Here is a 23,512-nt window from a genome sequence, read left to right on the forward strand (position 1 = left end):
TCTGGTGTGTGGGGCACCTCTGGGAAGCCTGGGCAGTGGAATGCCCCTTGCACCCAGGGCAAGGGACCCAGCTCAGGCTCCACCCCTCGCTGCTGAGCCGATGTCACCGCCCGGAACCTTCCCGTCAGTTCCAGCACGATTCATAGTCGGCTACGTGGCAGATTGATGCCGGAGTCTCATTCTGCCTGATTAAAAATGTAATTAGTATGCAGGACTGAGAGCGCCCCCGTCACCCTGACGCATGTGACTGTGTCCAACCCTGCCCCTGCTTCCTCCTGCACCAGCTCTGCAGGGCCTGGTGGGGGTCATGGGTCCTGCAACACCGTCTCCCCGCAGTTCCTCAAGCAGCACTCTGTGAGGCCCTGTGCCCGGCTCTGGTGTGAGTTGGTGCCCTGGCAGCGCTAAGGGAGACTGGACAGAGAAGCTGGCCTGGGCCCGGTGGAGGGGAGGAGGGCCCTCAAGTGGGTTCCCAACCAGGAGGGGAAACCGGCTCCTGGTGACACAGCCTGGCCTCATTGCCCACCCAGTGTCCCGAGTGCCCACGGATCCCACCTGCCTCAGGTCCCGGGCAGAGCTGGCCGGCCACTGGGCAGTCCCTTCCTCAGCCAGCCCGACCCCAGCCTGCACTCCTTCCCCCTCCGTGGGGGAAGCTCCGTGGCTTGGCTTCCCCAAGAGCTGCCAGAAACTAGGATGAAAGCCGCGGTGAGCACGGCCTCTGCTCCCCCGCACCATTTCCTGGGGTGTCTGGATTAACAAGCTCATTTGATCTGGTTACAGTGAATTTTCTTCAAAGAAACACTCAATCGGGTCCCTTGTCAGAGTGCCTCGCAGCACCTGAATGACAGTGACTGGGCACGGCTGCCTTTGTTCTGCCACTGTCAGATGGGGCTGGCTGTGGGAGGCGACCAAAGACGTCCCCGCACCTGCCCTCGGAGCTTTTCCCTCCTCCAGGGCTCAGCCACCTCAGGCGGCCTTCAGTCTGTGCGTCCTGCCACCCCGGAGATGTCCCAGAGGCCACGGTCACCCCATCTGTTCCTGCCCCCAGAACCTTCTCCTGGAGCCAAGTATCTGCAGGGACAGACAAGCGAGCATCTGGGGGTTTGGTGCTGGGGTGTAGAAGGCTGTGGGGTGCTGCCCTGCCCCAGGCAGCCTGACTGTGACAGCCCCAAATAGGAGACATCCCAGCCCCTTCCCCTCCCCTCTACACTGCCCGCCCTCTGAGGAGCAGTGGCCAAGTTCCTCTCTGAACCTCTCAGGCCAGGCTGGCCCTGTCCCCCAGGGCCTCCCATGAAGCCTGGGAGCTATTCCCTCACAGGCAGCACAGACCTGGACGGACACCTGTCCCTGTGACCCAGCGCCCCCAGGCCCCAGTGAGGAGTAGCCGGGGGGTGAACAAGGGGGTTCCTGCTGCCTGGACTTGTTTGGGAAGCAGATGCTGGGCTCAAAGGTTCTTCAGACAACCTCACCTTCCCTGCTGGCCCCAGAGCATGGCAGGTCCCTGGAGCCGTGGAGGCCATGGCAGCCCCAGCCCAGCCCACCCCACCCCATCTGGGGAAGTGGAAACCGTATCCACGAGGGTCAGTTCAGGTCTCTGCCTACAGTGACCTGGCAGTTTTGTGCCCAACTAGGGCCTGGGTCAGGCCCAGGCTGCCCCCACACCCTACCCAGAGCTCAGAGAAGACGGCCCAGCCTTCTCCCCACGTCAGTCATGCTGAGCCCCGCGTCTGCGTTCACTCCTTTAAGGAACGTGGTTGGCTCAATCCGGTGCCGCACCTTCACAGGATGGCTCTCCATGGGTCCACTGGGGGCCCAACCTCATATATGGCCCCTCGCTAAAAGGACTCAACAAAAAGAGTGACCAGGCACCGACCCTCGTTTGCAGGAGGACTTGGCCATTCCCTGAGCTGTCCCACAGCACCTGCCGGCCAGGGCCCAGGGCACAGAGCGAGACTCTGTCTTTTCCTCAAGGAGACACCATGGGGGAGGGAAGGAGAGGTAGACACCACCAACCTCATCCCATGACCAGGGGCTGGCGACGCTCAGAGGCCTGTGAGTGTGTTCTCCACCCTGAAGGGTCAGTGCTGGCTCCCTGGACCCAGGGGAAGATGACGCAGGCGGTGGCCCAGCCTGGGGAAGGAACTGAAGCCACCCTCCTGGAGAGAAACTGACGCCTCCCCAGTTCCTGTTAGGTAGGACCTCAGGAAAGAACTGGGATCAGGCATCCTGGGGTGGCGGCCTTTTGGCCCCTGAGGAGGATGTCAGGCCGCAGAAGGGAGGGGATGGGCATGAAGCTTGGGAAGGGGGCGCCAGAGGAGGCAAGGCCTGTGCAGAGGCAGCACCGGAGGCCACTGCAGTGACTCCACCACCCAGCAGTGCCGCCACGAGTCAGGAAGTGGGAGGCCAGGCAGGAGGGGCTGTGATGGCCCAGGTGCCAGGAGAAAGGGCTGAGGGGACAGTGCAGGCGTCCAGAGAGGCCTCGCGGGGACAGGCTGAGAAAGTCACAGGTGGGGATGGGCTTTCTCTAGAGTTGTGTGTGGCCTGAGGACAGTGCAGCAAGGAGGGCCCGTGGTGAGCGCATGCAGCCGAAGCGACAGCTTGGACTCCTTTGTGGGACAAGAGCCTCTCAAGGCCACTGCGGGGTGTTCAGAGAACAAGGCCTGTGAGGATCTGCTGTGCCTGCAGCTGGTCAGTAGAACACTGGGTGTGCAGGGCCAGGGTGGGAAGGAGGAGAGCCGCATGGACGAAGGAGCCAGGCCTGCCCAGCAGTGCCTTTTGGGAGGGCAGGCAGGATGGGATGTGCAGCTGTGACCTGCCCGGCATAGAACTCCTTCCGGCCGGGGAGAGGAGGTCCCTTTTAGCCAGAATGGACCAGGGGTCCCAGAAAGACCTGGGAGTAAGTGGATTGAGTTGGGCCTTAGAAGGAGAGCCGGGAACAGGCCAGGGGAGTTGGAGCCTGGCCAGGTATGGAGAGAGCAGGGTGCACTTGCTGCACCTGTGAGAGGAGCCAGGGGTGGCCCTGGTGGCCTGGGCCCACTTAGCTGGCTGCAAGTCATTACTACAGGCTCTGGATGGAGAGTGCAGAGTAGCACGCTCCTGCTGTCACTCCCTTCTCCAAGTCCACAAAGAGGCAAGAAAGGGAGGATTTTAAACCCAATCCATACTGCATGGCGGGTGAGAGCAGAGGAGCAAACAGCACTTTTGGATCCTGGAAAGCAGAGGATGAGTGAGTGTCCCAGGCATCACTGACCTGAGAAAGGCGACTCCAAAGCCAGCAGCAGCAACAGCTGGAACTGCCCTAGCCTACACCACAGGACCCCCAGCTCTGGGACTGAGCAGCACCGGGGACCTCTGGGCTGGGGTGGAGAGGGATGGCTGGAATCACGTTGCAAACAATATATTCAGTAGGCAGGCAGCTCCCTAGATTCCACCATGGTCTGCAGAGGCCAACACCTGTCCTGACATCTTACCGGCGGGCCCTGGAGAGCCATCTCCTACAGAGGCAAAACGAAGGGTCTCTGGGCCAGGACCAGGCCTGTTCAGGGGGATGTGTGGCTAAGTGCATAAGGGGTGCTGAGACTAGCCCTCGTGTCCAGGCAGTCCCCAGGGCATGGGTAGCCAGGCCCTCCCCTTCCAGACCAGAAATGAGAAGACTCCATCTAATCTCATTGCATGACCAGCGACTGGTGAAGCTGTCAGTTCTCTCTCCATCCCAGCAGGAGACAACCCGACCTCAGAGATCCCTCAACCCAGGGACCCAGCCAGGCCACCCTCCAGAGCATCTCAGTCTGCAAGCCCCTTGGTATACTTGGAGCTTCCAGTCACCCCGCTCATGCCTATCCATGCACAGCCAGGGATTGCCCTTCATGGAGGAAAACTTCCTGAAACAAACAAGAAACAAGCTCCGTGGGGAACACAGACCGTGGAGGAAAAAGAAAGCTGTAGAAAAAGATAGTGGACACCTTCATGGAGGTGCGAGAGCCATCGTGAAAGGAGAGGAGGTTCTAAAAAGTTCCTAGAGAGCAAAATAAGGGCCCTTGGGGGCACAATGATTGCCACCATGGAGACACATTTCGGTGCCACTGGAGTAAAAACACTGCAGACGGGTGAGCTCTCAACAGATAAATGTCCCTCACCTTCTTTCTCAGGAAAGATGGGCAGAAATGAGGGCAGAAGCCACAGAGAGGAAACCGTGGTGACAGGACCCAGGGTCCTCCAAGCTGCGGTGGAGCAAGTGCTCGGGACAGTGGCGAGGGAGCAGTTCAGCCCCAGGGTGGTGCCTGGCAGCCCGTCTCGGGACGTCCCGCCCAGGGCAGCAGTACAGCAACATGGATAGAAAGCCGAATTCCCCAGAAGAGCCTGAGAGAACACTGAAGTACTTGGCATAGAGCCTCGGGTTGGATTCGTAGTACGTACAGAATGACCCGCATGTGAAGATAAGACGATTATTGGCTTCAGAGAAAACAGCAGTGCAAGCAAGAAAAGGTAGCTAGTCCCAGTTTACGATCTGGCAATCGCGTTTACACAGTCGTCACGATAGAAATGCCGAGTCAGGATCTAGTTTACTGTAGAACTCTATCAGGAGGACTGGAAGATAGGGAATGCAGTTGGTGAAATGGAAGCTAAATGCTCTTTTTCCTCAGTGGGAAGGTGTGGCTTGAAGATGATTATAAACTCTCTGCCTCTTGAATCTTGCCAGGCTCCGGGGCTGCTAAGCTAATAATGTGGCAGAAGGAACACTGCTAGTTGCAGGCCCAGGCCTTCGAGACTAGCAGCTTCCCCGTCTCTGGAAACCCACCTGCCCTTCTGTGAGGAAGCCCAAGCAGCTCTGGAGAAGCCCTTGTGGAGGGGCTGCTCTCAGCCCACAGCCGGCACCAGATGGGCAGCCATGCAGACCCCCAGCCTGCAAGCCAGGCCCGCGGAGGCCTCAGAGTACACACAGGCAGTCCCATCAGCCCTGCCCAGATGGCAGTTTTGTGATCAAAATATAGACAATAGACTATCATTGTTTAAGGTTGTTTGGGGGTAGTTTGTCACACAACAATAGATAGTAGAACATTAGTAGACTGTGTGTGTGTGGGGGGGGGGGGCATATATATATAGCATATATATATAGCTTAAAATTCAGACATGAAGAAGTATCTTATTTAGCAACAGTGGTAAATATTAAAAAACCAAGAGAGGGGAAAGTGGTTGCCTCGGAGATGGGAAAATGTGAGGAGGGAGACAGGGAACTGCTGTTTGTTTTGTTTTAACCTCGTAGATCGGTTTGATACTTTAAACTACATTCACTTATAATTTGGACAAAAGTAAAAACTGAAGTTGAAAAAAAATGTATTCATGCTTAGCACAGGAATGATCCACAATTGGATTCCAAGGCTTTTACATTCAGCATAAGGTGTATGAAACAGTCCACTATTCTAGCAACAGATAAAATTCCTACTGACACGCAACCTCAGGTTCCCACTCGGTTAGAAGGCTGCGTATGGTCTTCTACTTAAAGCCTCAAGTAACAGTCATGGCAGTGACAAATCCTCATTGCCTCCACGGAACCTCTAGGCTCATGTGTGAGCCCAGGCTGGGCTGGGGTCCCTGGGAGCCCAGGGTGAGTGGCCAGTCCCTGGGCAACTCCGTGAGCCAGGAGCAGCTGTGTCACCTGCACGGTCGATGGGTCTCCTGCAGAAGAGTGTGCCCCAGTCCTTGCTGGGCACAGACGTAAGAGGTGTTCATGGGTCGAAATCACAGATGTCAAGGGCTGATAGGAGTCAGAGTGGGGACTGGGAGGGCTGAGGCAGGTTAAAGATTGGAGAGGGGCTGCTGTCTCCGCAGCTGCATCACACTGCTCTGCTGTCCCCTCCACGTTCCCCCACTGCGGCCTCCCCTGGGGTCTTGTGGAAGTAACTGAAGGCCCCTCAACCTGGCTCATCATCAGAGCAGACTTGTTGATTAGCTGCGGGCAAATATGAAGAGGCGATTTCCTGTCACAGAAAGGCTGTGGTGTCTTTCTGAAGCTACGGAGCTGACGCAGGCTGAGCAGGCTGACCTTCCGCTGGAACTGCACAGGCATAGCCACGCGGAACTGCGCCGGTTTGCCCAGGAGACGCGGACAAGGGCCCAGTAGAACGCAGACAAGGATGGGGCTGCCCATCTTCAGGCCTCTCACAGCCCCTCTGCTGAAGATGCAGAAGCACAGCCCTCCACAGAGGAACGCCCACCCGAGACTCAGGGCGTCTGTGACAGGGATCCAGACACACAACTGTTTTTACTTCAGCAAAAGACTGAGCCAGCAGAGCTGTGTATTGGAAGCAAAGCCTCAAAGCACGATGAACACCTGTAGAGGAGCAGGCAACCCAGTTGCAGATTTGAAGAGGCATGTGGAATTCCTTGTGGCAGAGAAAGAAAGATTGAGGAAAGAAAGTGTAAACAGGTAAAGGCTGAAAAGGCCAGACTTCTAAAAGGTCCAGTAGAAAAGGAGCTGAATGTGGGTGCTGATTTTGTAGAAAAGTCAGTTACGGAGCGTGCCTCTGCATTCAGAAACCGCTACACCCTCTTCAGCCTTGCGGAGGTTTGCAGCAGATGCCAGGAAAGTCAAGTACGTTCCAGTACCCGATCTTCTCCCTTGGATTTTCCATCTCCAGAGCGTCCCCTTACAGAGCTCTCTCAGGATATTCTGAAAGGATTTATGAGTAATTAAAATGGAAGGCCATAGAAGAAGGGAGAAGAGGAAATAGTACTAAATAATACAGTTAATGCAGCAACAAACAATGAAAAGGGAAAGCCACAGGCAAGGGTAATGCTGGAAATGCCTCGTCATCTGGCGTACTGTGGGAGAAGAGGCATTGCCAGGACATGGGGAACAGTCACTGTGAAGCGTGTCGCATATCGGATTCACTGACTTGAGCTAATGATGCCGACGTGGCAGACACTAAACTCATGGAGGGTCAGTTTCTCCTGATACCAACCAAATGGCTTCCTGGAAGATTTTTTTCAAGCAGCAATTATTTTTCTTATCGTCAGGGTTAAAATGTTTAAAAGTATGTTATGTGTAATTAATCTATAATGCCATAAATGATCATGCAAAACCTAAATATTAAAATGACGGCCTGAGGGGCTGCTTCGTATTTGAAACATACTTTGTCTCAGACATTGATGTATGCATTTTGTTAATGATGTTGTGTTTAAGGTGTGTAAGACACTCCTTTCTAGATGAAACCGTATGTGCCACACTGTGCACTACTCGTAACAATGATAACCTCAAGACTATCAGGAGAAATGTTTAAATTTCCGTGTTATGAAGAAACCAAATTATTAGTTATGCTTCTTAACACCAGTTACCAGTTTACATAATTAATAAGGGTGCATTTTAAGTTCTAACTCTGTTTATTGCATAATGCATCATTTGAAAATACCAAGGAAGTCTGTTCTTTGTTTTTAATGATCCGCGAGTGGAAGGAATGCTAGTTGGCAGTATTTGATTGTAAGAAATCAATAAAGTAATTGTATTTTTTAAAAAAAGATCTGAGCCCTAGTGGAGGCAACAGGACGCGATGACTTTCACATTCAAGAAGGTTCTGGAGAGCGATGCCTTTCACATTCAAGAAGGTTCTGGAGACGAGAGGTGATTCTTAGAATGATGAGCTTCAATTTGCACATGCCTGAGTTTAGGTTCTGAATTTAAAACCTTATTGTAAGATCATCTCTTCGTACCTTCTCTCTTTTTAAGGGTTTTTATAGTTTGGTGGCAGTTTGTTGTTTTGTTTTGTTTTTAATATTTAGAAAGTCACTTTAGGAGAAACATCCATTTAAATAATTTATTTTACTTCAGAACGTTGTTTTTCTCAACCAGGCTCATGAACTGTGTTGTGTTCTTTAACATTCACAAATTGTGTATTGCTTGGTTCTGGAAACCAGTTAGCCAAATAATTGAGACCCCACCAGAAATTGAAGTGCAAAATAGAACAGGAAAGCAAAACTCTCCATTAGTGTATTCAGCTTAACAGGTTTTCAACCTACCAGTCGTCCTCCTGGTTCTTATGATACAAGATCAAGGTTAAACCACTGAATACAGTTACAGTGTCCTTGACTTCATAAGCTTTCCTTTCCACGCATCCATATAGATGCCCGAAGCACCGTTCAGGGCAGAATTTAGTCTTGTCCCACACTCTCAAAGGACAACCATGATCTAGGACTTGGCTGAACCACACACCTACCAGGTGCCCCTGCCTGTGCTGCCATCCTTGGGCCAAGGGGAGGTCTGGCCCTTGCCACTTCAGCAGGGGTGAAGGGTCAGTCCACTTGGGGCTCAGGGTGCCTGTCTGAGCGCCCCCTCCCTGAACCCGCTCCTGTGCCTGCAGCTTCCCGCAGGCTGAGGCCCCAGTGCCCTGCTTGTGCTGCTGAGGGAGGCTCCATGGCCTGTTGAGAGGCCTCCCCAGGAAGCCCGTGGGGAGGAGGTTGGGGTGTCTCCTGCCTTGGGGGTGGGACAGTCCCTTCTTGTTCCCACCCCAGGTACCTGACCCAAGTTCTTCTGTGTGTGAGGAATGCCTGGATGTCCCTCCCTGGTAGGTGGGATGGGACAGAGGGAGGTCCTGCCTACACAGCCCTTAATTAGGAATTTAAGAGATTTGTGCTCTAGGAAGGAACTGCTTCCGCTACCATTTGGCCCACTGTGTGGTGTGCAGACCCTCAGATCGGAAACAGGTTTCAAAGATGTTCAGGACTTGTCTCGTGTTCATGAAGGTCAGGGTTCACCTCTTCGCCCCTGCTCCCCATGCTAACTCTGCAGCAGACCCTGCACTAATTAAGTCCCCACAACAGCCCTGAGCCCCCGGCTCTGTGAAAGTTGTCAGAATCAAAATGGAGCCACTTTTGTCCAACCCTAAGAGCAACAACAAAATAATGTAGCCGGGAGGTTATGAAGGAGGCCCCACCCGCACACCTGCCTGTGATCCCGAAGCCTCTGGGAAGGGCTCTGAGGTGCAGACGCCTGAAACGAGACCTTTTTCCAGAACTTCTCAGGACTTTGCAGCTCGCTACATGAGTCAAAAGGACGGCTAGCCGGATGCACAAGAACACTTGCTTGATACGCTGTGTCCACTTGTAAATTGATGTCCGCTCCTGGGATAAGCCCCTGGAACCAGTGTTCTCTTCCTTTCAAAACAACCATGTAGCCAAATGTGGTGGCAAGTGCCTGTAATCCCAGCTACTCAGGAGGCTGAGGCATGAGAATCGCCTGAACCCAGGAGGTGGAGGTTGCAGTGAGCCAAGATCGCACCACTACACTCTAACCTGGGCAATAGAGCAACTAAAAAAAAAAAAAAAAAAAAAAAAAAATGAGCATGCACTGCTCCTTTGGCCTTTCAAAGCCCTCCTTGCTTCCCCTCTGATGCGCCCCTAGTTTACTAAGGCTGGGGCTCCACATGCAGTGCTGCTGCTTGTTCCCAATTATACTCCACAGTTTTGGGGAGCCTCCCTCTGTTTCTTGAGGTTGGCAGGACTATCATTCTTCTTGTTCGTAGATGAGGGAATTAAGGCTTGGAGAGGTTCTGTTTTGAAGGACACTCAGTAAGTGGTGGAGAGAGAATTTCAGCTCAGACCCAAAGGCTATTTAATTTACTCCTTTTAAATCCGTGCTTCTTAGCGCTCAGCTAATCACCTATCACCTTGACAGCTTTTTGCCACAGCCACATTACTGCCTGTGGTATTACTGAATATTTTTCTCTACATAAGCTCAGATTTTCCTTAAATCTATTAGAAAAGAAAACTTGTAACTGAAAAATGGGGGACCACCATCTCTTACCGTAAACAGAAGCCACTGTGTATTCCACACACACCAAAAGCAATGTCCTTACAGCCTCCTTAGGTGCTTTGAGTCTAAAGCATGCTTTGTCTTGTTAAAGGGGAGATGGCAAAGTTAGGGTGGCAGTGAAGACATTATAGAACCAACTGAGATTCTCTCCTTGACATTATCAGAAGGGTTGGAAGAGAATCAAAAAATAACCAGCTGGGCACAGTGGCTCATGCCGTAATCCCAGCAGTTTGGGAAGCTAAGGTGGGCAGATCGCTTGAGCCCAAAAGTTTGAAACTAGCCTAAGCAACATAGCAAGATCTCGTCTCTACAAAAAATACCAGCTCCACAGGAGGCTGAGGCAGGAGGATGACTTGAGCCCGGGAGGCCGAGGTTGCAGTGAACTGAGATCACACCACTGCACTCCAGTCTGGATGACAAAGCTAGATCCTGTCTAAAAAATAACTTTCTCATTGTGAAGTTTAATGCTATTTAATGTCTTGTCTGATGGCAGCTAAAACATGCCCCATACCACCTAATCTGGAGTATCACACTTTGGAAATAAGTGTGTGTCACATTTTGGAAAATGCTGATTGCAGTGAAAGTGGGAAATGTGGCTGGAACCCATGCATCTAATCTGGATCACATTGCATAGTGTTCATTCCTTTTTCCTTCTTTGTTTTTAAGATATGTCAAACATGATGAATAGTGCATAAAACAGAAAGGTATGGCCTGAAGAATAATAACAGAATTGAACACCAAAGTAACCGCCACCCAGATCAAGAAATTGTGGCCAGGGTTCCCCCACACCGCCCCATACCTTTCCCATTGAAAACACTATTCTTTCTTACCACTGAATGTTTTTTCTTTTTAAAGATAGGATCTCACTGTGTTGCCCAAGCTGGTCTTAAACTCCTGGGCTCAAGCGATCCTCCGGCCTCTTAAAGTGCTGGGATTACAGGTGTGAGCCACTACACCCACCCACCACTGAATTTTTGGATACTCATTTTATTTTCATAGTTTTTTTGTTTTTGGTTTTTTTTTTTTTTTTTTGAGACAGAGTCTTGCTCTGTCACCCAGACTGGAGTGCAGTGGCACGATCTTGGCTTACTGCAGCCTCCACCTCCCAGGTTCAAGTGATTCTTCTGCCTCAGCCTCCAGAATAGCTAGGATTACAGGCACATGCCATCACACCCAGCTAATTTTTGTAGTTTTAGTAGAGATGGGCCATGTTGGCCAGGCTGGTCTCAAACTCCTGACCTCAGGTGATCTGCCCGCCTCAGCCTAGTTGCTGGGATTACAGGCATGAGCTACTGCACCCGGCCTCTTTTCATAGTTTTATCCCCCATATAGTTTAGGTTCGCCCCATTTGAACTTCATGTATGAGTAAGATATGTTCTATCCTATGTGTTCCTTTGTGATTTGCATCTTTTGTTCAACTTTGTGTTTTTGAGATTTATTTAATCTGTTGTGTTACAAAATCCTGGTCATTTCCATTGCTATATAATATTCCAGTTATGAAACTCTTGACACTTTTTCTGCTGTTGATGAGCCTTTGGGTTTTTCAATGTCTGGCTATTTCAACAATGCCACTTTGCACACGCTGGTGCTTACATCCTGGGACACGTGTGCCAAGTTTCTACAGGACACTTTCCCAGGATGGAATTGTTGCAGCCTGGTGTGTGCACATCTTGACGTCCTGAATGATGCTCTTGAGTCTGGTGTTTGGGGTGCCTATTCCTCCACCTCCCTATGGGTGGATTTTTAGGTCTTTGCCAATCTGGAGTCTGTGATACCTCCCCCACCCCACCCCTGTGGTTTATTCCACATTGATTGGACGCCTTTTCGCATATTTACTTCTGAACTCAGCCTGAGGTTACCAGATCCTCTGGTTGAGGCTCCACCTCTGGGTGTGCCCCGGGCTGCTGGAGAACAGACTCCCTGGAGCTCCATCTATCTGTGCAAGGGAACAGGGGTCAAACTCAAGTGTACAAGCCGCTCTGGAAGATGCAGCCCAGGCCTGGCTGGCCCAGGGCCACTGTTCCCTCCCTCGGCTTCCTCCTCCAGGAAGAGGTGTGCACACACACAGGCACGCACACGTGGGCAAGGCTGGCCCAGCCCAGGCTGCAATCATGACAAAGACCAGGCTCCACTTAATGTTGTCACCACCTGCCCCACCCTTTCCCACAGCACTAGAACTCTGGGCCCTGGCTCCTGCCAGCCCTACCTGTCTGGGCTATGGTTGGTGAGAAACAAGGAGGTGCCAGGGCCGCCAGACCACCCTACCTGCCTACTTTCTGCTGTGTCCAGGACTCATGGCAGCAGGAGGCCAAACCCACACTGTGGCCTGGGCTGTGTGCTTTGAGCTTCACCTCCCTTCAGCACCAGAACAGGGTCTGGCTATAGATGGCTCCCAGGAAATACAGAAAAAATGGGTGAATGAACGAGTGACAGGGTGTCTCATTCCACACAAGACACAGTGAGTGGGAGCGGGGGTGGCTCCTGGCTGCAGGATGCACACTGCCCTCACCCAGATGGCATCTGCCCCCAACACCCCACTCTTCCCTGGGGGACACTGGGGCCCACCCTGAGCTGCCTTTCTCAGGACCCCAGGTCAGGCAAGTCACACCCTACCACTCCCTTCAGCCAGTGTGGCTTCAGGTCACCAAGCGGGGGCAGGGCCAAGGTGGCAACGAGGGGAGAGGCCGGGACACAGTCCTCCCCGATTTCAACTCTGATCTCAGTGTCCATCCAGTCCAGCTCCTCCAGGTGCTGACCCAGGACATGCCTGATGTCTTCACCAGCTGCTGCACCTGCAGAGTTGGGTCGGGGAGCCAGGGTCAGCCCAGCAGCCTTTCACTCTGGTGCATCACTCCTGGCACGAAGAGTGCCCCATCTTTAGGCACCACTTACAAAGCCCAGAGCTTGGTTCTGAGCACCAAGAGGAAACCCTGGAGATGGGGATCCAGGCCCTGCACCCCCGACAATAAGCTCATAGGCTAGAAGAGAAAACTGCCACAGTAACCACCCTGGACATCCCTTAAGGCCACGCCTCCCGAGCAAGGCTGAGAAGGCTGGTCAGGGGCTTCGTGGGGTGGGTCACCTTCCGCTGACAGACCAGGTAGGCTTCCTGGAGGAGGAGGCCTGCGGAGGAGCAACCTGGAGCCACAGAATGGGCTGAGCCCTTAGCAAGGCCTGGTGCTACTGGCTGCAGGGGCATGTGTGGGGCTCCCTATGCTAGGACCATGGCCTCGGGAGGAATCCACCCTCTCAGCTCAGCACCAGCCTCCCAACCCTAAACCAGGCCAGCCCACCTTGGCAGCTGAGAAGTGTTCGTGTACAAAGAGGGCACCAAGTGCCACGCCAAAGTGGTGGTTGGCCCGCCACGGGCAGACCTCGGCCAGCTCCTGCGGCTTGTGGCTTCCCTCTATCTCCGGTGCCAGCTCGCGCAGCACTTCACGGAATGGCGGGGACAGGTGCTTACTCAGGACCACCACCACGCGCCACACTAGGTAGTTGTGCAGGATCCTGGGGCCAGGTGAAGCCGGTGGATGTCCAGACAGATGTGCATATGGGCCACCAAGAACACTACCCCCACGTGTGCCCCCCAGCCTGTGGCTGGACCCAGGACCCAGACAACCCCACAAAGAAGGGACAAGAGGTCATCCCAGGCAATGCAGAGCAGCGGGGAGAGCCAGGATGTCAACCTAGGGCTTGGATTCCTATTCCAGTGCTCAACAGCTGCCTCCCTCAGTGTGGCTACCGGACACAGGTGGAGGTGGAAATCAAAGCCCACCCAGCAGACAGGTCCTGGAGGCTGGTGGACAGGGGCTGGCCGATCTGCAGCCATCCCTATGGGGTGCGGAGTGGATGAGCTGGGTCACCTGCTACACTTAGTCTGTCGCCAGCACTAGCACCTCCTCTTCCTCCGAGAACCAGTAAAACTCCTGGCACGGGTCGATGCTGGCATCCACGTTGGCCGCCAGGAAGCGAGCGGCGCGCGAAGGCCTTGCGCTAGGGGCAGCCCTTGGGACAGGTGCCGCCGCCCGCCGCGATCGACCCAGGTACTTGAGCGCCAGCAAAGCCCCCAGGATGGCGCAGAGGCCGGCGGCGAACACCAGCCCCGACAGCTGGCTCACTTCGCGCGGGGTCCAGCGCGGCAGCCCGGCCCGGGCCCCGGTGGCGCTGCTTCCTGAGAGAAGCCTGAGAGGCAGAGAGGCTCCGCGCACGCCCCCAGTGCCTCAGTGACTCAAGTACTTGACCTCCTGGAACTCGTCGTAGTGCGCCCTCAGGGAATACCGGGACTCCAAGGCGCCGAGGCCGCCGCGGTGCAGCCCTGGGCCACCTGGGCTACGGGATGCGCGCGGCCGCCGGCCTCCTCGTGGGCCTCCGCATGGCCCCGGGACGCAGCTGCGAGAGAAACAGAGTCAAGCTCAGGAGGCGCAGCAGCCCGACGGAGCTCCCGGGCACCACGAGGAGGGACGCAGGTCTGGGTGCAGAGGCCTCAGCTGCGGACCTCATTCACTGCAGAAACCAGGGACGAGGAGGGCTCGGCGGGGCCACGACCCCCGCAAGCACAGTGGAGTCTTCTCCCCTGTCCCCTCCTGCACACATGTGTCAGTCCCTAGGTCGGGAGGGAAGCGGGAAGGGCCGGGCACGGTGCCTGGCACGTAGTGGGCCTTCATTGAAAGGCCGTCCCTCTTCCCTTCGCCTTTCTAGTCCACGACCTACCCCAGCCAAGGCCGGGTGGGGTGAGAGGGAAGGAGTGGAGGCTGGAGTGAGGAGGTGTGGGCAGGGGCGCGTCTATGCGGCACTCTCAGCTCTCGGCGCTGGACCCAGACAGACGTTCCACAAAGTGGCCAAAGAACCAAACTTTGTCCTCGCAGAAATCCGCAGGATCCACCACTCCAACACCGCTCGCTGGCTCCTTCTACTCGGTGGTCCGACGGCCCACCCACCCTTCCTCACCGGCGCGCACCAACACCCCAGGGTCGCGGATACACAGTCCATCCTCTGGACGGCCCTGATGGAGAACCCGAAACCGGCTCAGTCTCCCCGACCCTCGTCTCTGTCTCCGCCCGGGGCCAATCCCGGCTTCAACAGGTTTTCCCCAGAACCCAAACTTGGGTGAAGTTTCACCCCCTCGCGGGGCGCGGGCTGGCCGGGCGCGCCCGGAGTCCTGGAGCCGCGCCGCTCAGTCAGTGGAGACCGAGAGCCGAGCCTGGGAGCCGCAGCTTCAGCCGCGAGGACGTAGATGAAGCCAGGAGGCTCCGCGCAGCGGCCGCGAGGGCGGCGGAGGTGGCCGCTACTGTGGCCACTTACCCGGCAGGTGCGCGCCCAAGGCAGGGCCTGGAGCGGCGCAGTTGCCTGAGTCTCCCAGCGCCCGCTGCCTCTTCTGCCGCACCCCCGCCCGCCCGCCGGCCCGAAGGAGGGGTCGCGATAGCAGCTCCACCCTCCTCCGCCCGCCTCGCGCCTACCTCCTTCCTCCTGCGACCCTCGGGCCACCTGGCAGCTCGGCGGCAGCACGGACGTGGGTCGGCGGCCCCGGAGACAGGCTCCGTGCGCGGGTTGCGGTCGATGACTCGGGGTCCAGCCGCGTCCCGGGACAAGTGAAGGCAGCGGGTACTCCCGGGAGGAGTCTCCTCCGGTCCCAGGTCCCCACTCGGAGCTGCCCACCAGCCGGCTACAAGGGGGCTGGAGCTACGCAGCTGGGGGCCGTCATGCCTCAGCCTACAGCCCTGGAGCACCGCCCAGAGAGAACTCCTCCTAAAGGATAAGGGGGCCCTGATGGAGTGCCTGGGCTGCCGGCACAGCGCCTGCGCGGAGCGCACCTTCACCAGGGAGCTTCCTTGTCCTCCTGGGAAACCTTGTCCAGGATCAACTCTCCCCGGCGGGTCTAGGCTTCAGGTTGGCCTCGCCCCCTTCCCCCAGCTCCTGATCCAGGAGAGCAACAGAGAGCCTCTGCCAGAAAAAGGCCTGGCGCTGCGAGTGCGGCCCCCATGGCACCAAAGTGTAGTTGACCCAGAGCACACCAATCGCGGCCTACGGAAGGTAACTTGGGTTTAGCCTCTGAACACACAGTACTGGTCACCCTGCACAGACTGTCTTTACTGGGGGCTCCGAGCTCAGCTCCTTGGCTCTCCTGCAGTTTCGCCAAAAGGGAAACAGCCAGCCCTCCGGCTCCCTCACTCTTTTGGGGTCCCCACCCCTCATTGCTAAACTGACCCCTTGACTCACAAGCAAGAGAATGACAGGCCACAGCAGTGCCCAGCTAAACCCAGCCAAGCCCTGAGTGAGGCAGCTGGATGACCAGCGTGGATGGGGGTAGGGGCTGCGGGCAGTGGGGGCGGAGGCTGCGGCTAGAGCTGCCTTGGAGAGAGAAGGCCCAAGAGGGTGCAAAGGGCACAGGTGAGAGGTTCCGAATCCCAACCTGCGCCTCCTCCCTGAGGAAGGCGGATCCCAGCCAGTCTTGCCTGTGAATGTTGTCAGAAACCAAATGAAGTCACTTTTTCTAAAAACTCTGACAAATACAGGCAGGAAAGGCCATGAGTGGAGAGTCCTCGGGCACAAAATCTGATAAAACTATCACAAAAGACTGCAAACAACCACTTGCACAAAGGCCATAGCACTTTTGCAAGGACATCTGCCCAGCCACTGCCTGTCCAACCTCAGACTGGTGCCACCCATGTCAATGATTCTTGTAGCCAAAATAATTATCACAAAACAATCCTGTGATTCTCCTTTTTCCTTTAAAAACACATGCAGACACATACTTAAAAACACACATGCACACACATGCACACGCACATACTCACACACGCACATATACACTCATACGTACATGCACACATACATGCATATACACACGTGCACACCCATACACACACACACAGGGTGGCTCCCCCAAGGGGCCTCGTCATACCTCAGTTTGCCCACCTGTAAAGGGGGTGATTACAGCCCCTACTGCATGACGCTGCCGTGGGGCTCCATGAGTCAGTACCTGGAGGATGCCTAGGACGGGGCCTGAACTAAACCTGTATAGTCCCATGGGGAGCTGAGTGGAGAAGCTGGACTTCGGCATGGGAAGCAGAGCAGGCAGTGTGGAAACCCGGGGAAGCCTAAGGGTCTGGGTGCCTGTCACCCAATAGGAAGCCCCAAGGGGCCCCTGGGAAGAGGCACCGATCTCCTCGTGGCTGGTAAGGGAATAGGGCTGAGGCCAGGAACAGGCCAGCAAGAGCCTGCGGGGCCAGGGAGTGTGACAGCCAAGGACCCTCAGGGCACTAGCCTGCTGAGGACCGCAGGCAACACTCAGGCCTGGGCAAGGGACTGACCTGGGGACTCCTTGAGGTTTCTGACTCTATGAAGCTCACCAGGGAGGGAGGTGGTGGTTCCTGGATTCATTGCCCAGCTCAGAGCTCAGTGAGAAAACTCCCTCTTGGAACAGACTAGAAAGAGGCTTGCATGAAGCCCAGCACCCAGGGACTATGCTGTCGCGCCAAGGTGTCTGAGGGGTGGGGACTTCCCCATCCTACTCCTGTGGCTCACGGCCCACTCTGCCCTGCCCTCTTCGTAACTGCATCAGATCAATCTGGTTCCACTTGTATGTAACAAAGTTGTGAGTTGTTTTTCAGTTGCCGTGGACCCTGAGGTTGAAGTTTACATACCCTGAGCATGTCCAGATAACAAAGCATGCAACCACTGGGGGGCCAAGGAGAGGGGGACTGAGTTAAGAAGTGGACGCCCAGGATCCAGTGCGACAGAGCTGTGGTGCCATCCCCTGGCAGGATCCAATCAGATCATGTGCCTTGACATTACCTCATTGGAAGATCCAATCAGATCGCACCTCATTTCCCTCTGCTTATAACAGCTGAGCCAGCCCCCAGCTTGGTGAGACACTGCCTTGAGAGCTGTCCTGCTGTTCTAATTGTTCCAAGTCACAAAATCCCCTTGCTAAATCCTCCTTGTTGTGGTCATTGGGTTGGTACCTGCCAGGCAATGGAACCCACCCCTTGTGTGGGTAACAAAATTCTGGTGACTCTGATGGGACTGGGACTTGGGTCCTGTATTAGTAATTTTGACTTGTTATAAAGAAACTCTCGAGGCTGGATAGTTAATAAAGAAAAGAGGTTTATTTGGCTCAGTGTTCTGAAGCCTGTACAAACATGGCTTCCTGATGACCCAAACACCTCCCACCAGACCCCACCTCCAATGCTGGGGATCACATTTTAACACGGGTTTTGGAGGCCACAGATGTCCAAACCATGTCAGGTCCTGACCCCAAACTGCTCAAAGGCCCCCTATGGGTGAAGCAGTGGGTAACACCAGCTCGCCCCTGCTGACTCGCTCACATTGCCTGAGAGGGGTTGGGTGCAGTTCCCAAGGACCTCTCTCTTGGCGTCCAGGCTGCCAGGCTGCCATTTGGACTGTAAACCAAAAATAAAATTCTAAACCCCCCAGCCATCTGAATGGACCCCTCCTCTTTACCAAGGGCGTTCCAAAGTTAACCTGAAAAACTAGCTCTGGCCATAGTGGAAGGTGGGGTTGGACATGCCTCATTACACTCGCCTCCATTTTGGAATTCAGGAAAAGCCAACCAGCATTAACATCAACACAGACCTTAAGTCTGATGAGAAACACTTATAGTCTATTCTCTCTCAAGCCTGCTACGTGAAAGTTTCATCTGTGTGACAAAAACCTGTTATTGTAACCCAGACATTCCTATCTACTGATAATAACTCTTGCAACCAGCTGCCAATCAGAAAACTGTAAACCTGTGTATGACCTGGAAGCCCCCTGCTTTGAGGCGTCTGCCGTCTCAGATGGAACCAATGTCAATCTTACGTGTATTGATGAATGTCTCATGTCTCCCTAAGTGTATAAAACCAAGCTTTGCCCTGACCACCGTGGGCACATATGGTCAGGACTGCCTGAGGCTGTGTCATGGGAGCATCCTGAACCCTGGCAAACTAAACTTTCTAAACTGATTGAGAGCAGTAGCAGATACTTTTGGGTTTACAGAACCTGCCTCAACGGAGCAGAAGTGGCCACCGGGACCTTCTATCTGTGCTCCTCCGGGCCAGTAAGTGGACTTCGCCCTGTGGCTGACTCTCGGCAGCACCCTGGGCCTAACGGTGGGGCCTCTGCAGTAAGTGCAGCACACCTCTGTTTTCTGTTTCTTCTCGGTGCTTCGTGCTCTGCGGGATTGAGAGACATCCATGGGCTGCCACACGGCAGTCTGGATCTGGCTAGCTGACAGTGGGATTGCTTTCAGGAATTAGAATTTTTTTAGAGACATGGGTTTTTCACAGGAAGCCAGTGGCTCTGTCTCCCAGATCCCCATGCTTGCCACAGCTTGGGTCACCAGAAGCAGAAACTGGCATTTGATGCATAAAAAGAGTTGAATCAGATGTGGGCAAGAATCGTGGGATCTGTGGCACCACCAATCCCACTTCTAAGTCCTGGGCAGCTGCCACCAGGCCCCATATAAGGACCCTAAGCTGTGGGGAGTGGTAATCATGGCAGGACACCAGACGCTCCAACGGTACGGAAAAACTACAAACAGAAGAAGGGGACGGGGGAAAGGGGAGAGGCCGATGCCCCAGTTGGCTGAGATTGCCCTTAAGGTGTTTAACAGCTGTGACCACGTCCAGGAAGGACAAAAGCAACCAACACAAGACAACGATCTACACTACTTACCACGGGTCCTCGCTACAACCAGCCAGGCCTCCCAAAGTGCTGGGGTTGCAGGCGGGAGCCACCATGCCCAGCCTGAGGTTTATCTTTAAAGGAATAGAGAGCAATGTTTTAGTCAAGCATAACTTGCTTCTATAACTTGCTTCTATATTCTTGGTTTTTCTTTTCTGTTTTCTTTTTTTTTTTTTTTTTTTTTTTATGATGGGGCCTTGCTCTGTTGTTCCTCCCAGGCTGGAGTGTGATCAGAGCTCTCACTGCAGTCTCAAACTCAAGCAATCCTCCTGCCTCAACCTCCCAAGTAGCTGAGACTACAAGTGTGCACCACCATGCCTGACTAATTTTTAATTTTTTTTGTGAAGGTGGGGTCTCTCTGTGTCGGCCAGGCTGGTCTTGACCTCCTGGCCTCAAGCAATCCTCCTACCTCAGCCTACCAAGATGTTGGGATTACAGGTGTGAGCCACTGTGCCTGGCCTAGTTTTTCTTAATGTGTCTAAATTGTTTCGTGTAACCAGGATTTCCCATGCTGTCATTAAATGTATTTGCCTGCTCAAGGTAATCAGCCTAGGAAATGAAGATTGGTTAGGAACACTGAGGGCTAAGGGTTTTGCATGTATGAAACTTTCTGTATTCCTTTTGAAGTCTTTTGACTGTCATTCTGGTTAAATGAGTAACTATTATTTAGCAGTGACCTATGATTTTTTTTTTTTTTTTTTTTTAGGCAGGGTCTTGCTCTGTCACTTAGGCTGGAGTGCAATAGTGCAATCACCCAGCTTACTGCAGCTTCAACTTCCTGGGCTCAATCAGTCCTCCACTTCAGCCCTCTGAGTATGTGGGACTACAGGTGTGCGCCACCATGCCCAGCTAATTTTTGTATTTTTTGTAGAGTTTCACTATGTTGCCCAGGCTGATCTTAAACTCCTGGGCTCAAATGATCTGCCCGCCTCAGCCTTCCAAAGTGCCGGGATTACAGGCTTGAGCCACTGTACCCGGCCTAGCAGTGACCTATGATTCTGTTGAAGGAAATACTTTGAACTTTTTGACAACTTTGGCAGACTTCTCTGGAATCCAAATCCTATATTAAGCCTTTTGTCCTAAAATTAACTTGGAGATTTTTTCAGGTGGGTCCCCTGGAGGGTCTCAAAGGATGTTTCTCTCTTCTTGGGAAGATATTAAATGATTAGGCTTATTTCATTAATAATATAAGAAGGTTTGTCAAATAAGAAATGGTCGTTAACTTTCTTTCAGTGTGTTATCAAAACACGTGCAACTGCGTAAGATTCCTAAAATACTGACATGTGTCATACTGCCAATTATTCTGTGTGCCACAGAAACACTAAAATGTTCTCGCCAGTTGTAAACTCTCATCAGATCTTTCACTATGGCTATTCTGGGGTTTTATCATCCACAGGTTATTTATTTATTTTTTAGTTTTTAGTTTTTAGAGACAGAGTCTCCCTCTAGACCCCAGGCTGGAGTGCAGTGGTGCCATCTTGGCTCATTGCAACCTCCGCCTCGTGGGTTCAAGCGATTCTCCTGCCTCAGCCACCCTAGTTGCTGGGATTATGGGTGCATGCCACCATGCCCGGCTGATTTTTATATTTTCAGTAGAGACGGGGTTTCACCATGTTGGCCAGGCTGGTCTCGAACTCCTGACCTCAGGTTTTTGCCCATCTCGGCCTCCCAAAGTGTTGGGATTACAGACGTGAGCCACTGCGCCTGGCCCATAGTTATTTTAAATTCTTCTCTGGAAGTATCTGCAATCACCTATAATCCAAAATTGCTAACCAAATTAAGCAAAACACGATAAGGATGATGTTTATATTACTTAAATGTTTTATTTTCCAGATTCAAGTACCTTTTCTGTCATAAACTATTTATAGTTTGCAATCATTTGGTAATGCATCCTTCGTGACTATGGGTGAAAGCATTTGCTTTTTCTCCCTACTTGATTCCTCCAAAATTCAGAAACTATTTGTGAATATTCTTATTTTTATTTATATAATTTCAGTAAAAATTTGCTTTCTTTTGTTGCAGTTGAGACAGGGTCTCACTCTGTCACCGAGGCTGGAGTGCAGTGATGCGATTATTCATCCTGGGCTCAAGTGACCCTTCTGCCTCAGTCTCCCGAGTAGCTGGGACCACAGGTGTGCACCACCATGCCCTGCTAAGCTTTTAAAAATATTTTTATAGAGATGGGGGTCTCACTACACTGCCCAGGCTGGTCTCGAACTCCTGGGCTCAAGCAATCCCCCCATCTCAGCCTCCCGAAGTGCTGGGATTATAGGCATGGGCCACTGAGCCCAGCTTCTCTCTCTTTAAGAGAAAGATACAATTAGAAGCATCGGTTATATCACCAAGGTTTGGACTGGATGTCATATTTAACTATGTGCATAAAATGTCTGACTTAAAGAGTTCCCAGCCTTACAGTGAGTGAATGAAAATCGTCACTTCCAGGCAGGCCCAAGAACCTTAAGACTGTCAGGTGAAATCTAAAGTCGGCCTTGGAGCCGGCCGTGGTGGCTCACACCTGTAATCCCAGCACTTTGGGAGGCTGAGGTGGGTGGATCACATGAGGCCAGAAGTTTGAGACCAGCCTGGCCAACATGACAAAACCACGTCTCTAATAGAAACACAGAAATTACAGCCGGCAGCAGTGGTTCACGCCTGTAATCACAGCACATTGGGAGGTCGAGGCAGGTAGATCACCTAAGGTCAGAAGTTCAAGACTAGACTGGCCAAGGTGGTGAAACTCCATCTCTAATAAGAATACAAAAATTAGCTGGGTGTGGTGGTGGGTGCCTGTAATCTGAGCTACTCAGGAGGCTGAGGCAGGAGAATCGCTTGAACCCAGGAGGCAGAGGTTGCAGTGAGCTGAGATTGTGGCACTGCACTCCAGTCTGGGCAACAGAGCCAGAGTTGGTCACACACACACAAAAATAATAAAATAAATAAATACCTACATACATAAAGTTGGCCTGTTTGGCTTCCTAGCTGCTAGAGGCTCTAACCCTGAGCTTTTCTATATAATTGATGTGGAGAGAAAATGTTAAGCTTCTAAGGAAAGCGGAGTCCAGCGGCGATTAGACCATAACCCTGTGCATTAGCTTCACGTCCTTGTTACCCGCCTGTAAACTGGATTAGATCCTAAGTTCCTCCAATATCTGGTCATAACTAAATCCCGATGGAGTCTGTGGCCCTCTTCCCGTCGAGACTATGGATGCTTCAGAATGTTCAGGGGATTTTCCCTTCTTAAATCTGACCAACTAGGGGACCTCAGTATCAGAACTGGGGACAAACTAGACCTGTAGGACACTGCGGTCCCCTTGTCTTAAAGCAATTGAGGTTATCTCTTCATTTGTAAGAGCCACAGAGAAGCAGCTGTGTGGTCCCCTCTCATTGTCCGTGTTCCACTCTGTCGGGCTCTCAAATCACATCACAAGCTGCCTGGCAAACCACAAAGTTCTGTCTGTATCCCACCTCACCTCACCATCACTCCATGGGCTTGCTTCTTCCTGCCACTTTCTTTTTTTTTTTTTTTTTTTTTTTTTGAGACAGAGTCTCGCTCTGTCACCCAGGCCGGAGTGCAGTGGCGTGATCTCGGCTCACTGCAAGCTCCGCTTCCCAGGTTCACGCCATTCTCCTGCCTCAGCCTCCCGAGTAGCTGGGACTACAGGTGCCTGCCACCTCGCCTGGCTAATTTTTTGTATTTTTAAGTAGAGACGGGGTTTCACCGTGTTAGCCAGGATGGTCTCGATCTCCTGACCTCGTGATCCACCCACCTCGACCTCCCAAAGTCCTGGGATTACAGGTGTGAGCCACCGCGCCTGGCCTTTCCTGCCACTTTCAATGCTCCCTCCTGGAGTGCTGAACCCATCCAGATGGTTGGGGTGGTCCCCATCCACCTCCTGGGAAAGGACTTCTTAGAAACCTGCCAGGCCCACATTTCCTTCTCCTCAAAAGAAGGAAATAATACTTGAGTTATCCTTGCCAGATTTGGCCACAGAAATGGCTTTTACTGAGATTCCCATCGACACAGCC

The 23,512-nt window shown here is 53.1% G+C and overlaps 1 pseudogene; it reads left to right on the plus strand.

Moving 5' to 3' along the window:
* The first annotated feature begins 5,812 nt into the window (after nucleotides 1-5,812).
* On the plus strand, nucleotides 5,813-6,768 carry LOC141408236 (nuclear receptor-binding factor 2 pseudogene; annotated as a pseudogene).
* The last annotated feature ends 16,744 nt before the right edge of the window (nucleotides 6,769-23,512 follow it).

Source organism: Macaca fascicularis, chromosome 12 (assembly GCF_037993035.2).
Source record: "Macaca fascicularis isolate 582-1 chromosome 12, T2T-MFA8v1.1".
Taxonomy (NCBI): Eukaryota; Metazoa; Chordata; class Mammalia; order Primates; family Cercopithecidae; genus Macaca; species Macaca fascicularis.